At 36.5% G+C, this 15,607-nt stretch overlaps 1 protein-coding gene across 3 annotated transcripts in view; it reads right to left on the reverse strand.

Moving 5' to 3' along the window:
* The window catches only part of LOC127637311 (adenylate cyclase type 2-like), a 105,303-nt gene extending 90,167 nt beyond the window's left edge, over window positions 1-15,136 (reverse strand). The window contains exons 1-2 of one of the 3 annotated variants that reach the window (XM_052118348.1): window positions 14,998-15,119; window positions 8,905-8,972 (exon numbers count right to left, since the gene is read on the reverse strand). The gene's annotated coding sequence lies outside the window, so the exon portion shown is untranslated. Of the gene's footprint in view, window positions 1-8,904; window positions 8,973-14,997 lie in introns of all 3 variants that reach the window. The other 2 variants (XM_052118490.1, XM_052118422.1) reach the window with 2 other exon arrangements.
* Window positions 15,137-15,607: the final 471 nt, after the last annotated feature.

Below are 15,607 nucleotides of genomic sequence, written 5' to 3' on the forward strand. Positions count from 1 at the left end.
AAAGATGAATCTTTCCCGTAGCGTAAGCTAGCTTACGCAATACTCGTTCCCTCATCTAGAGAGAACCGAGGTTACGTTAGTAACCGATTCGTTTTACAACATGAATGCTGCTCAGATTGCATAGTTTGTTGAAGAATGATGACAAAGGGTAATTCTTTCAGGCGAGATCTCATGTAAACAATGGATAATATATCAATATTTGCCAGATTTATCACTTTTATGGACAAAAAGTGCTATTGGATGTTTTTCAATGAACGCTTGTCATGGACAGTTGACCCAAGTGTGGCGAACTGGATTCATCTGGCGATTGCGTTTTCATAAAAAGGTATGAAGTCCCGTTTTGATATTGCATGTTTTCATTTGTGCTCCTGGCACAAATAATAAATTGCTGTTTATGGAGCATTGCTATCGTAAACAGAGATCGTATATCAATGTTAAACCCTTAGACCTTTGAAAAGATGTATCATTTGTTAACATTAATTACATTTATAGAAGGTAAATTATTTATTAAATGTAAGCAGAGTGACGTCACGTGTGGTGAAATTGCATATCAACAGGTTAAAATTTGCGCATTAGGATCAGTTGTCATTACAGATAGGATGGAGGATTAATCTATGCGGCTCTGATTGCCCTTTCATTGCTCAACGGTCATGTTAGTGATTGGTTAGAATACTCAACTGCTGCAAAAACACTTTGTAAATATAAACTATTGATGCAACAGGAGCAGACTTATATTGAACGTTGTAATCATAAATTTTCACGATTACATAATCGAGGCAGCCGTAATCATAATCGCGATTAGTTTTCAGATTAATTATGCAGCCCTAGGCTGGGTATTGATACAGATTTCCAGATTCAATTTGATTCTGATTCACAAGCTCTTGATTCGATTCCATATCGATTCATATGGGTTTATTTCAGTTATAATGTCCCTTTTGCTACATAGAAAATAAATTATCTTGCAGCTAATGTTGCTAATTATACAGGGGACTTTTTACTAGGTACATTAGAAATATAAATTGTATAAATTATATTTGATAACGTTTTCATCATTTTGGTCACATTTTGGCATTTTAAAAATTATAAAATAAATGTATTCAATCAAAAAATAAGATATTATATTTCAGATATAATTTTTGTAACATTAAATTGCATAATTTGTACTTTGTACAGGTATTTACATTGATTTGTTGAACACATGCTAAAACCGGTACTGTCTCTTTAACAAAAACTAGCATTTCAGCAAACAACACCTTTAAATTAGTTAATATTAACTAGAGAGGATTCGAATGGCTTTACCTCTGTGTGATGCATGATTAGAATTTAAAAATAAATTATGTTGTTTTTGATCAATAACTGACTTTGAAGAATAGAAAGGGTATTAAAAGAGACAGTATTCAATGACATGTTGGTGGATCTCATCTTGGACACACATTACACAGAACAACTTTTCCTCTCAACACGCTGCGAAAGGATCTCGCTGCTGAACACTTCACGACTAAACTAGAGGTCGACCGATTAATCGGCCGATTTTTTGCATTTTTTAACATAAACGGCATCGGCCAATATCCAAGTATATCAAGCCGATTATTAGGCAGGCGCATCTGTGGGCAGCCTAGTGTTGTTGTGGAACACGTGTTCGACGCACGCTGCCCCTAGAGTCATTTTCCAGCAGGGTGAGCAGACCTCATCCAGTGCCTAAGGAAGGAGCTAAGTTCCTTGGAGAAAACGGTAAGGATTAAATTTGTATAACTCCTTTATATTTCATTAAAATCTTTTGATATGTTACTGCCAACTTCAAGAAAAAACATGACATGACATTCGGCTACTTTGGATATTGATAGCGTAGTTGAAGTTGCATTATCACAGCAGAAGGGTTGCTATCATGTCACAATAAGTAAGCAAGAATTTAGCATTTACAGACAGTGAATCTGAGACTTTTATTTGTTCTGTTTGTGTGTCTTATATTTGAGAGGATTGTCACTCAATGCAGAGAAATAAGTAATAAAAATATACCAACGCTATTGAAGGACTGGCTTTGGTAAGCTCGGACGTTATCGGTTCTGCTGTTGGTACTGGAGAAATTAAGAAAAATTTTTTATTATTGCTATAAAGAGAAAGTTATTTTATCTCGCCAGCCATTTCTATGTATAATAATATGAAACCATTTGTCTGTGATGCAATTTAGCTATTCGCAGTCAGAGAGAGAGAGACAGAGAGAGAGAGAGAGAGAGAGATCTCTCACGCGGTGCCACAGCGAGCCCAACACGAGCCCTGCTTAATGAGTGACAGAACTAAACATTCAAACGTAGCCTGTTTACACTTTAGATCTGTGATATTAGTCTGATTTTATTTTAGATTTCACCTTCCAAAGATTATAAAAAGAATATTTATACATAAGCCCCATTCTGTCTAGCACAACTTCCTTCCCTTCACAGCCGTGCACTGACATTTCTCCCTACAACTCAAACTTAACGTCAGAATCAGCACGATCGGTGATTGTTGTAAAATGCAGTATAGCTACTGTTGCTAAATTGCGGGACGCGTTTAATAATAAAAAGAGCGCAAGAGATACCGTTCCCAAGGCGGCACGCGCTCCGAAACAGACCGCAACGAGACAAGCAAAGTATAGGCTACTTTGGGTTTCATGTGCGTCATGCGTCTAAACGATCAACTATACACAAATATATGTCAAAACGATCTTTTGTTTATCTTTGTTTAATATATATATATATATATATATATATATATATATATATATATATATATATATATATATATACATATATATATATATATACATATACAGTGCCCCCACAATTATTGGCACCCCTGTTTAAGATGTGGTCGAGGACTTCTAAAAATTCTCCTTTTTTTTTTAAACAACACAGAACCCAAATGCAAAAAAAGAGAAAAATCCAACCTTTTATTTAAGTACATTACTTTGGTGGTAAAAAAAAAATCACACATTTAGAAAAAAAAAAACTTGAAATCATGTGTCCCACAATTATTGGCACCCCTAACAATTCCGCTGAAAAATGTAATTGATTTTATTTTAAATATATTTTTCTGTAGTTGCTAAAGTTGGTCAGGGTATCTAGGAACTTTTAATTAGTAATTCATGACTTCCTGTTTCCCTGGGGTATAAATATGACGTGACACAGAGGCCTAATTCTCTTACCCATTTGTCAACATGGCAAAGACAAGAGAACACACCATTCAAGTAAGGCAGATGTGTGTCGACCTTCATAAGTCAGGCAATGGCTACAAGAAAATAGCCACTCGCCTTAACTTGCCCGTATCTACAGTCAGAGGAATCATTAAGAAGTTTAAAACAACTGGAACAGTGACAAACAAGGCTGGAAGAGGTCCCAAGTTTATCTTGCCACAACGCACAGTGAGGAGGATGGTAAGAGAAGTAAAAAAAAGTCCTAAGCTCACTGTCACAGAATTGCATCAAAGAGTGGCATCTTGGGGTCACACAGTCTCCAAAACAACCATCAGACGCTCTCTACATGCCAACAAGCTGTTTGGGAGGCATGCAAGGAAAAAGCCTTTTCTCACTAACACTCACAAACGTAAACGTCTGGAGTTTGCTAAGCGACACTGGGACTTCAACTGGGATCGTGTGCTTTGGTCAGATGAGACTAAGATTGGGCTTTTTGGCAACAAACACTCTAAGTGGGTCTGGCGTAAAACTAAAGATGAGTATGCCGAAAAGCACCTCATGCCCACCGTGAAGTATGGTGGAGGATCTGTGATGCTGTGGGCCTGTTTCTCTTCCAAAGGCCCTGGGAACCTTGTTAGGGTGCATGGCATTATGAACGCATTGGATGGGTCGTCATTGGGTCTTTCAGCAGGATAATGATCCAAAACATGTGGCAAAATCTACACAAAAATGGTTCAGCAGTCACAAACTCAAGGTCCTCCCATGGCTATCTCAGTCCCCAGACCTCAACCCAATCGAAAACCTGTGGGGCGAGCTAAAGAGGAGAGTGCATAAGCGAGGACCCAGGACACTGGATGATCTAGAAAGATTGTGCAAAGAAGAATGGTCAAAGATCCCTCTCTCTGTGTTCTCCAATCTTGTGAAATGTTATAGGAGGAGATTAAGTGCTGTCTTGTTGGCAAAAGGGGGTTGTACAAAGTATTAACATCAGGGGTGCCAATGATTGTGGGACACATGATTTCAAGTTTTTATTTTTTCTAAATGTGTGATTTTTTTTTTTTTTTACCACCAAAGTAATGCACTTAAATAAAAGGTTGGATTTTTCTCTTTTTTTGCATTTGGGTTCTATGTTGTTTAAAAAAAAAAGGAGAATTTTTAGAAGTCCTCGACCACATCTTAAACAGGGGTGCCAATAATTGTGGAGGGCACTGTATATATATATATATATATAAGAATGTGAAATTCTTCACATGTGAAACTGTATATAACAATAAGAACCGTTAAGAATACCGTTGAAGTACCGGATCGATAAGCAGTATCGGTAAGATAGTAATACCATTAAAACCTTAACGATACCCATCCCTACTCATGCCTGTGCTTCTCTTGGATGCTCTGAATATTGGATTACGTGTCTGGATTGCCCCTTAATTAAAGCTGCATTTGGATCTCAACCTTCGTGTCTCGGAGCAGTTCGTAACCCCTGCTTTGTTTATTTAATATATTTGTTATACATTATTTATACAATATGTTTTTACATTATACATTTTTAATTTAAGTGTACAAGTGCAGATTGGTCAAGTGTTCAATAAATGTATTTGTTGAGAAATATTGTCTATCTTAAGTAATTATTTGTGTTACATTTGATCTTTCAAATAAAAGGTTCAAAAAAGAGGTTAAAAACAAGCACATATCGGCCAAAATAAACCGGCAGCATTAATCGGCCATCGGCCGACCCGGATTTTAAAAGATCGGCATCGGCCTGAAAAAACCCATATCGGTCGACCTCTAGACTAAACTACACAATTACTGGTGAGTGAAATGTAAACATTTACCAGCCAGTTGCCAAATATATTCACTTTAGTCACATAACACGAAATTTGATTGCAAATGCGAGTGATTTCCTCTCATTGTAGTAGAGGCTTGCGCATTGAGTGAAAGATTGATCTTGGGATTTAAGAATCAATATCGAGATCGTTCAATGAAGATTGCAATTAATCGGAAAAACTATATTTTTACCAACCCATAGTTAAACCATTTAATCTTTATTCCTTGGATAGCCTGATGAAACTTAACACGCTTCATTTTTTAAAGTATGAGATTAATTCTTGGTCACAGTTGTAACTGGTGGGAAACAACAGAGTCAAATTTTGCTCAGTTGCTCAGTAGGACCCACCAGAAAATTGCAAACAATAAAGTGACATAATTTTATAATTTTTAGTTGCAGGAAATGGCGGGGAAAACGGAATGATAAATAAAGAAATATTGCATATTTTCATTTCAATTTTACTTTAATTCATTGTATCAATATTTTAAAATCTGTAATTTTACATTAGAACTCAGTTGCGTATTAAAAAATGTATCTGTGTTTACTTGTCTTTCTGAGTATGATTTGTATGAGCTAGAGCAAACACTTAAACATTATATGTACAAAATATGGTTGCATGTGTATTATTACATGTTTTGCTTGCTTCCTTTTATGGAGCTTTAAACAGACATAATCTTTCAGAGAGCCAAGATGGAACTAACTGCCGTTGTTCTTGTGACTATTTGCAGCACCCATGTAAAAATGTTTGCATGAAATCAAGACAGTCTGCACTGTCATTCATAATTGATAACTCTGTGTTAATTACATAATAACTCTTTTTAGACCCTTCAAATTTCAAACAACATTTTGGTCACAATAGTAACCAGTTGGATTAAATTGGCTAATTCACCAGTAGGCTATATGAGCTGGATGAATTAGCTCAGCCTTTAGGTTAATATTGTTACACATATAACATATAATATTGTTCTGCTATGTGTATGTGACAGGTTGAAAGGTTGATTATTATCCAAGCAACAATGACTATCTGTGTGAAAATTAATCACCTCTTATTATACCCTATGGGTCACTCTCTCTCTTTTACACACACACACACAGAGAGAGAGAGAGGGGTGGGGGGTGAACCAACACATGACCTCTGTACAAGAAAGATCACACAAGTTACAAATTAAAATGTCTTTCCCCCCCACCCTTTAACTCTCAGTACAGACAGCAAAGAGCACAGGCACCATGGCATCATCTCTCAGCTCACAAGGCCAAGTGTTCTCATTCAACTCATTCATTGTCTGAACTAATGTTCAAACAATATATGCATTTTCAAAGAAATACACTTCATCATTTAACCTTAAGCAATACATTCAAACACACACACACACACACACACTGTACTCTGTGCACTTTGACATTAGATGGTCATGTGAAAATGCAGTATTAATACATATAGGAGGGGATGTGACAAGACTAATAAGGTGGTGTAGAAACGCTCACACAAATGCAATAGACAGAGTCTACAATTTTCTGAGCAGAGAAACTCTCATCAAGGACAACCTTAGATGTCTACTCAATCTAACCGCACACCAACCCATTTCCTTAGCAACTGTGACTCGTTTCCCTAACTACAGTAGTACATGCAGCAGAGCAGAGAGGTAGATTCCTTAAAACAACAATAAACATTTTAAGAGACATGAAAGAGGACCATGTCCTTTTCCTAAGCTCTGCACTTGACTTGTCACATAACAAAATATAAGCATGTCTAAAAATTGTCATGTGACAAAAGACCTGAACACCTACTTTTCTACAGAGCACAAATGCACATGCAGCTTTTATCACTCCCTCTGGCCTTCAGATACATTCAAACCTAAATAGGCTCCACACAGTTCACTCTCAGTGCCATTTCTGTTGAGAGAAATGTTATTCGGCTCTGTTGCAAATATTCTAATGTTCTCCTTATTAACTCAAAGCATCCAAGCTTCTACATCAGTGGAAAAAAACAGCAGTGCATATACTGTAAACACTTTGAACCTGAAAAGGGATAATTTAACAAGAGAAAAATATCCATACAGCCCACACGACAAGTTCTCCATTAGCCAGTCTCTCTCTTCCCAATGTCTTATTTTTTGTGGTTAATTACCACAAAAGAATACTTTAGAATTGTCCCTTGTTTATGAAAAATATAAAATAAAACAAATTGGGTTACAGTAAGGTGCTTAAAATGTAAATGAATGGAACCATTCCATAAAAGTTCAAATACACATTGTTTCAAAAGTATAGCCCAAAATGTAAACATTATGCATGTTAACATGATTTTAGTGTTATCAAATAGCTTATTAACCTTATCAGGGTATAGTTATATCCAATATTACAACTTCATTGCCATATCGACACAATGCCAGAAAACCCTGTAAAACCATATAAACCGAGAAACATTTTTTTAAGGTATGTAGAGGTTTAGAAAACATTGGCATATATCAGCACCCAGTTTAGGCTGTAATGGCTCTCCTCACACCAGAGCTGTGGCTGTAAAAGCCAGATCACACATAAGACTAAGATTTCCCAAAATTAAACACCCAACATCTCTTCACATTGTGTGAGACTCTCTATTCCTTTACATCCATGTGATTGTACACATACTGATGGACATCTGGCTATCACTGTAACAGTAATTTGGTAAAAGACCGAACATTTTCAGTGTGCGCAACCTCTTCTCAGGAGTGAGAATCCCACCACAAGAACACAATAGACATACACACACACACACACACACACACACACACACACACACACACACACACACACACACACACACACACACACACACACACACAGACATTGTCCCACCAATCTACAGTAGCTAGCCCAATCCTACAGTGAAGTACATACAACAGTATTAAAAAATAACCCATAACATGCATAAATACACACAATGCAATGCAAAACAACACAAAGGCATCCAACAATCCTGTATTGAACTAGGGCTGTCAACGAATATTCTAAATTCGAATATATATTCGAATAGTTTTAAAAAACAGAAATTCGAAGGTGAAAATTAATATTCGAATGTGGAAAAAAAAACGCGCCCGCGGTAGCAGATGTGCGGCTGTCTGCTTTGCGAGTGGGCGTGCTGCCTGAGGGGTCTTTGTTGTCACATTTCTCGAATTGTGTGCCTCATTTTATTTAACGTTAAACAGAAACATGACTAAAATGTAAGGCTACTGTACTGACTGAATAGATGTTGCATGAATAAGGTAGGTTAGATACAGCAGTTTCATGCACTGCAGGCTTCCACTGGTTTGATTATTTACCGTTTCATGTCAAGGAAAAGTTCCATGTTTACCACAGCACAGCTCGCTCGGAGCTCAATGTCGGTTCTATATACTGTAAAACTTCAATTAATGTTAATAATTTGTTTTAATCACTGAATGAAGCCTGCTATATTTGGGACAAGAGTCGCGACCTTATATTGCTTGCACAAAACTCTTGATCAGCACTCAACATTTGTTTATTGTTGTTGTTCTTTTAAACCGTTATGCGCAGAGAGCGTGAGGGCGAGAGAGAGAGAAAGAGTGCCTCGCGCGTGCGAGCGAGAGTGAGGTCTTGGCCATTAGTTGATTTACTTGTTTTTGTGTAGGTAATACGTTGTCAAATATGTTTAAACTTAAATAAACTACCTATACAAATAGTTATGTCTCTTTGTATTAATTTGTCCTGTTATTGACGTAATGCGCGTCATTGACCAAATGCGCAACCAGATATTCGAATAGTTCGAATATATGTGTTTTTTTTAGAGGGAATATTCGAATGTCATTTTTGAGCAATTTTGACAGCCCTATATTGAACACATGCATCAAATGGAACAGATAAAAAAAAAACACACCACTGCAGCACACCCCTTAAATAAACTTCCCACAAGCACCTGAAACACCTTCCACAGCAACTGAAAAGCCTGATCTTCACCAAGACCATCAAGTGTCAGATCCACTTCTAGGACAAAGAGACAAGAGCATCAAAAACGTCAAGAGCTGGGAGCTTCCAGAGTCCACATCACATGCGGCTGATACACAGGGATACTGTCCACACCTCGGCGTGTCAGGATGAGAGTGTGTGTGGAGAGACATTGAAATAAACGAGAAGACAAGGTTAGACAAAACATTAAATCAATGCAAAAAGCAAACACAATGCGAATGAATTTTTAGAATGCATGCATCACACAGATACTGCTCCACTGCAATACGTATATTATAAACATAATATTTTCGAATTTATCCAACCCAATCTCATGAAACTTTTATTGTCTAGCATGATGTTTTTCGCATAAACTAGTACGACTTCATCACATGCAAATTCACAGACGTCTAATGCGGAAGTAAGTGTGAGTTCCGCGCATGAGACGTTAAGGACATACTTATTAATATTATGCCCATACCCAAATCCCTTATCTAAACTTAAATCAGTAGAGTGTGTAAACATGATAGGAAGCTGTTGTGTGTGACAGAAGAAAGTAATTGTCGCGTATTAGATGGAAAGGATGTCCAGTGACGTCATTGGCTGTAGTTAAAGTCGTAGGAATTCAAACGAGTGCAGTCACATGATATCATACGATATTTTGTGGGAGGGGATGGGCAAAGGATGTAATGATTAGACACCAATTCAGTCTAGCAGATGAGGAAAAAAGGGAGGGAGGAAAAAACTATAGAGAATTAAGAGGGAGATTACAAAAAAAAGATGTGTTATGCTTTTCCACAGATATGCTTTTTCAATCAGCTCAAGTTGCTTTATATGAGAGGATCAGACAGTAAGACATGGCAAACAAAATCAAGTATTTATCTCTCACAGGTCAAAGATTTAACACGACCTTGTGGATCTCAAAATCTGGTGAACTCCATGATCAAGAATGCCTTCTTCATATTAAAGCCTCTTAAATGGTGTCTCGTCACCTTGAACATGGATTTTTGAAGAGGACAACATTACACTGGCAAATATTCTAGAAATCTATTATGAATAGAATATTATGGAGAAAATCTATTAGAGGATTTTGAGGACTTCTTGAAGCACATGCATTATTAGCATGTGGTCATTACACAAGAAAATTATATTAGTAATTTATGTATTTTTCTCAACAATGGAATGGAGTCTGGAGTATGCCTAGATAAGTAGATATGTCATTTTGATTACTGTTTGTTTGTTTATTATTTTGTACACAGTACTCTTCTGGAAAAGGTTTTCCATAACATTTTGGCTATTCCATAATTAAAAGAGTTCTATCGTTTTAATATAAAGTTTATTATAATGACTACAGACCAGCCCTATGTTACCCAAACACTGTAAATCTCTAGTTTGTTGCATGTTTAGAATCAAAGGTTAATCTGGGGGGATAAAACATGTACAATCATTTTTATTTAACGTCTAATAACGGATTTGTCCCCAAAGTAAACTGGTTGCTTAATAACTTAAAACAACAGATGTCTCTCATGCTGTCACTGTACCTCCATCGCCCAAACTCTCTGTCACTTTTTCTCTCTCTTTTAAATGTTTTTTGTTTGTCATAAGTATGTTCAGATTTTATTGTCTGATCAAATAAGGACTACCAAGTTGGTCTGTCAGTCAAACGCAGAGAAGGTCACAGCACTTAAGTACTATAATGACCAGCCCAATCAAATATCTGACTAAAGCCTTTAAAGAGCAGCATGGCACCACTCCGTCTGATATTGGGGAGGTAATTATATTACTGGATGAATTGATTTTATGTAATTGCCAATAAAAAACATGGTTGAGCTGAAGAGAATCAATGGTTGTCAACTGGTAACAAACTGATCATCATTAGAGCAGAAGCCACTCTGTCCAGCACTATACCTCACAGAACACACGTTGTGATAGGAAAACTGTAAATTGCCTCAGATATTAGACTAATAGTAGCTGACCTTTAAGGCATAGATTCACTTTTAAAAGTAGCTGAAACATATTATGTGTGTGTGTGTGTGTGTGTGTGTGTGTGTGCGTGTTTTTGTGATTTACGAGGACAATTTTGTAAGTTACAAACTGGTAATTACAAGGTTATTATGCAATAAATGTGATTTATGAGGACATTTGTAGTGTCCCCATAATTCAAATCGCTTAAAAATCATACTAAACCATTATTTTTTTATTGAAAATGTAAAAATGCAGAAGGTTTTCTGTGAGGGTTAGGTTTAGGGGTTGTGTTAGGTTTAGAGGATTGAATCTATAGTTTGAACAGTATAAAAGTCATTATGTCTATGGAAAGTCCTCATAATGATAGGTAGACCAACATGTGTGTGTGTGTGTGTGTGTGTGTGTGTGTGTGTGTGTGTGTGTGTGTGTGTGTGTGTGTGTGTGTGTGTGTGTGTGTGAAACATAAGCAAAAAGTTAATTCGTTTTGCAGTTTAGCAATTTGCAGATGTGTGTGTGCACATGCATTTACCAAGCAAGAAGCAGAAGAAAGTTGAGGAAGTCACTCCCTTAAAGTTCAACACATTCCATTCTCTATAGAGACAGCGCCTGTGTGGATGTGTGGAGGTTCAGTTCCAGAAAATCTCCAGAGGACAGGTAGGAAAAACTCAGGGGACAGCAGAAAAGCACAGAGGCCATCCTAAAGCACACAACCTCGCCACCAAAAAAATATATTTATGTGAAAGAGAGCAAGGGGAGGAGAACATGTCAAAGGTTAGAGACTGTCCATGTGTTCTTTAAATTAAAGATAAGTATTCTGGCAGTTCTGTATTGTCTTTGGGCGTAATTGTGTGTGTGTGTGTGTGTGTGTGTGTGTGTGTGTGTGTGTGTGTGTGTGTGTGTGTGTGTGTTAATAGGAGGAGAAAAGGAAAAGGAACCTTGGCTGTCAGTAGTTCCAGGTTAAACCTGCTCTCATGTGGGATACAGAGTCATTCAAGATGAAAAGTTCATTAGATATCAGATATCTATGATGTTTTTATCATTAGCGCAAAAAAAACTTGTTTGGTCTTAAAGGTTAGTGGAGACTTTTAGACAACTGATGTATGGCATATGAACAATAACTTCTGAACAGTTGCTTATCATAATGCAAAAATAATATTTTATATATTGTGGGGGCAAGGGCATGGCCGAGTGTTTGTCTGGGAGAGAGGAAACAGTAAGGGTTTTCACCTGAGATGAATTGTTGCTAATTGTGATTTCTATGTTCACAGTGAGAGGCGGGAAGATATAAGCCTGCCCAAAACCCCAGAGAGAGAATCCAGCTGACAAGCTGTGTGTGTTGGCCACTGTTGGCTGTCAAGATCTATTCTCTAAAAACAAGTCTAAATATCTTAAATGCTGCTTCACATGTGAATGCATCTTTTTAAAAGGATTTTTATTTTTAATATTACATTCAACATTCTCAGAAAACATTTTTTTCTTCTGCAGTATAGCTGTTTTAAATGAGTTTTAGATATTTATATTGGAAACAAGCCAAAACAAAAACAAATCAAAAACGTATTTTGTTGCAGTGTATTATGGGATGAAGAGTACCCTGTCTCACCTTTCTGTTCACTTCAATCCATCTTTAACTCACAAAAAACAAACTCTCTATTATTAATAAAGCTGCGTATTGCCAATTTTCTTCAAGATAAGAAATGCACAGTGACACATATATTATGATTCAATAAGTCATGAGCAATACGTTATAATCTATCAGAAGCAAGCGTGCGCGCTCGAGGGACAAGCGTCCCCGCGACAGAGTGTTCATCAGCCGGGTGCAGTTTCAATTTCTTTAGACCGGAGACGATTCAAGACTGTCACACTCTCATAGATTTTCAAAGACTGCATACTCACAACACAAAAGCACACTTCGTTCTACTATTAAGTAAGATAATTGTTGTCCTATACTAGCAAATAGAGTAGAGATTGACCGATATATCGGGTTTACTGATTCATCTGCACCAGTAGTTGCTGTTTGTTACTATAGTTAGAAGCAAAATTCTATGATGACAGTTGCTGATAGTTTTTTCGTAATTTCATCATTTCAAAATAATAGTCCTGTTTCGGGCTCGTTTATACATAAAAGTCCAGCATTATACACAAAATCGTAATTCTTTTCTGGTTATTTTGGGGATTTTGGTTTAACAATAAACTGCATCTGAGATTTTATTAATGTTGGACTCTTTGTCCTGCCCTCTCATAGTAAGGAAAGAATAAGACTTTCTATTTTTACATTCTACAAATCAAATTTAAAAACTATCAGATGATTAATCGGTTATCTACCTTTCCCACCAATTTAGTTATCGGTATCTGCAAAATCCACTATTGGTCAACCTCTAAAATAGAGGATAAAATTCAGTGGATAATTTAACACTTCATAATACATTTCTAGCAAATACAAGAGTCTGCTCTCAAGCTTCCCAAATAACTCCATTCAAACCACATTAAAAGGTGTTTAAGGGACTAATCATGAAACAATTGTGAGGTTCATATTAAGTTTGTATAAAATCTTGATCTGGCACGACAGTAATATATAGCAATCTAATAATAGCAACAATGGAAATTGTAACAAAAATGTATATATTAAACAAGAAATTACAAATATTCTTTGTTGTTTTTTATATTAATATATTTAATTTTAAAAATATATTATTGAATTTTGAAACACTGATTTCTGCCAAACACACACAAACAGTCGAGAAAAGACTAAAGATAACAAATGCTCACTTCCTTACTGAGGTTTCCTCTTGAGTAAGTGGCCTTTTGAGATCTGCTTTCAACATTTTATTTTTAAACTGAAATAAAACAGCACTACCACCTAACAACATGGGAAGTTTAACTTCTGTATGCAGTAAACAAGCATTTTCTATTATAAAAGAACACTTTAGATGATGGGATAACTTTGGGTGCAACATCTCCATTTGAAAGGCTCAGCAGAAATGGCTGTCCTGGTTTGCAGCTTCAGAAGTGCTGACTGAGATTGAACAGTCTTCCCTAATACAAGTGTCACATATTCAGATAAAGCTCCATTTAGTGTCTACAGTTATGACACCAAAACAGTCTGTCCAGCTCTCTGGAAGTGGTATTTACTGTAAATGCTCCACTCTAAGTGTAGCCTGAACCGGAATTCAACTACAATCTCTTGAGAAAGAATTCCAGAAATTGAGCTAAAATATTTTGTTTTCAGTCAGAATTTAGAGAATATGTGTTCATCACTGCCTTCCCATCTCTTCATTTACAGAAGGAAAGCCCCAGTGGCTCTGTTTACCCAAGAGTAACTACCATACATTTGAGAAGCCTCTATACTGCACTTAGATTCGTGCACTCTTAAAATACTCATTTCCTGTAGGGAGACCGTTTTAGAAGACGCAAACCAAGCAGACATAGCATGATCATTTGCTGTCTTGGTTGTAAATCATTTTAAATGAGGTAGTTTGAAATATCGGCCACGGGTCTACACTCTGATGGTACTAATAACTGTCATATTTAAATTTAGATTGATTTGGATGTAAAAACAGTCACTACTGCCACTTCAGTAACATTACCAGTTGCATGCTTTCAAAAATATATTTAATGTGAATCCGTATTGAAGTTGTGTTGAAGTCTGAGCTCTTCCTCAATCTTCAAACAGTTGAGACAAAGACATTAGATGTTAGCAATCTCCTCAAGGCAACTTTTTTCATATAAGACTGGACCACATTCCTTTGAAATGTATCATAAATATGATTCAGTCAGGAGTGTTTTCTCTTTCTCTGAGCTGTGTTGATGCCCTACAGACATAAGATAAGACCTCTAACGATCACAAGCAAAAAATAGGAAACAAAAGAATCAATTTCTTCATTTTGACTGTGGAGTATGGGTTTCGAAAAGCAAATAACATACATATTATTACATTATAACATATATATATTAACGTATTATATACGTTATAATGTAATAACATACATATTATTACATTATAACAATTAAAATAACATCTCGGTGGACTCGGTTCCATCAGGAGTCCAAGTAACTGAACTCTACAGGTATCAAATCCGCTGAAGTAACAAACTTCACTCACCTGGCAGCTATCGTCGAGTGGAAAACTCTGTTTCTTGCTGCTGAAGCCCACAATAGTGTGACATGTATTATTTTTTCGTTAGTTAAGCATTTGTCGGACGAAGTCTTGTCCAACGGTTCCTCTCGCTCAAACACTTCGGTTGCACAGACCGCGCTACGGAAACTGTCACTCAGATTTCTTTGCACAGCGCGCGCCACCCCGCGTGCAGCTTCAGCTACAAAGCCACATCAGTTACTGTTAGGCATGCAGTCTTTCAGTAGTGTCTGCTCTATAGGAATTGGGTTTATGCTCATTAATAAACTTATATTCTTAGAATTCAGAATTAAAATATATTTAGAATCTATTAGATTATGTACAAGGCAATGCAATTTTAAGTAATTATTTTTTTTGAGGGGAAAAAATAACTTTAATGAACGCAACTGTAAACATTACATTACTGATTTAAAGTAGGCCTGCTGATTTATTATCGTATTACCTTTTAATAGTCTAAAAGCTTGTGAAAGCACCTGCCAAAATGAATGGACAGTTAATGAGAGAATTACACTTAACTTTTAGGTGCATTTTATTAGGTAGAAAACAGATCATCACTCTTTTTGTCCAAAAGGGACAA

The sequence above is a fragment of the Xyrauchen texanus genome, chromosome 1 (assembly GCF_025860055.1).
Source record: "Xyrauchen texanus isolate HMW12.3.18 chromosome 1, RBS_HiC_50CHRs, whole genome shotgun sequence".
In the NCBI taxonomy this organism is placed as follows: Eukaryota; Metazoa; Chordata; class Actinopteri; order Cypriniformes; family Catostomidae; genus Xyrauchen; species Xyrauchen texanus.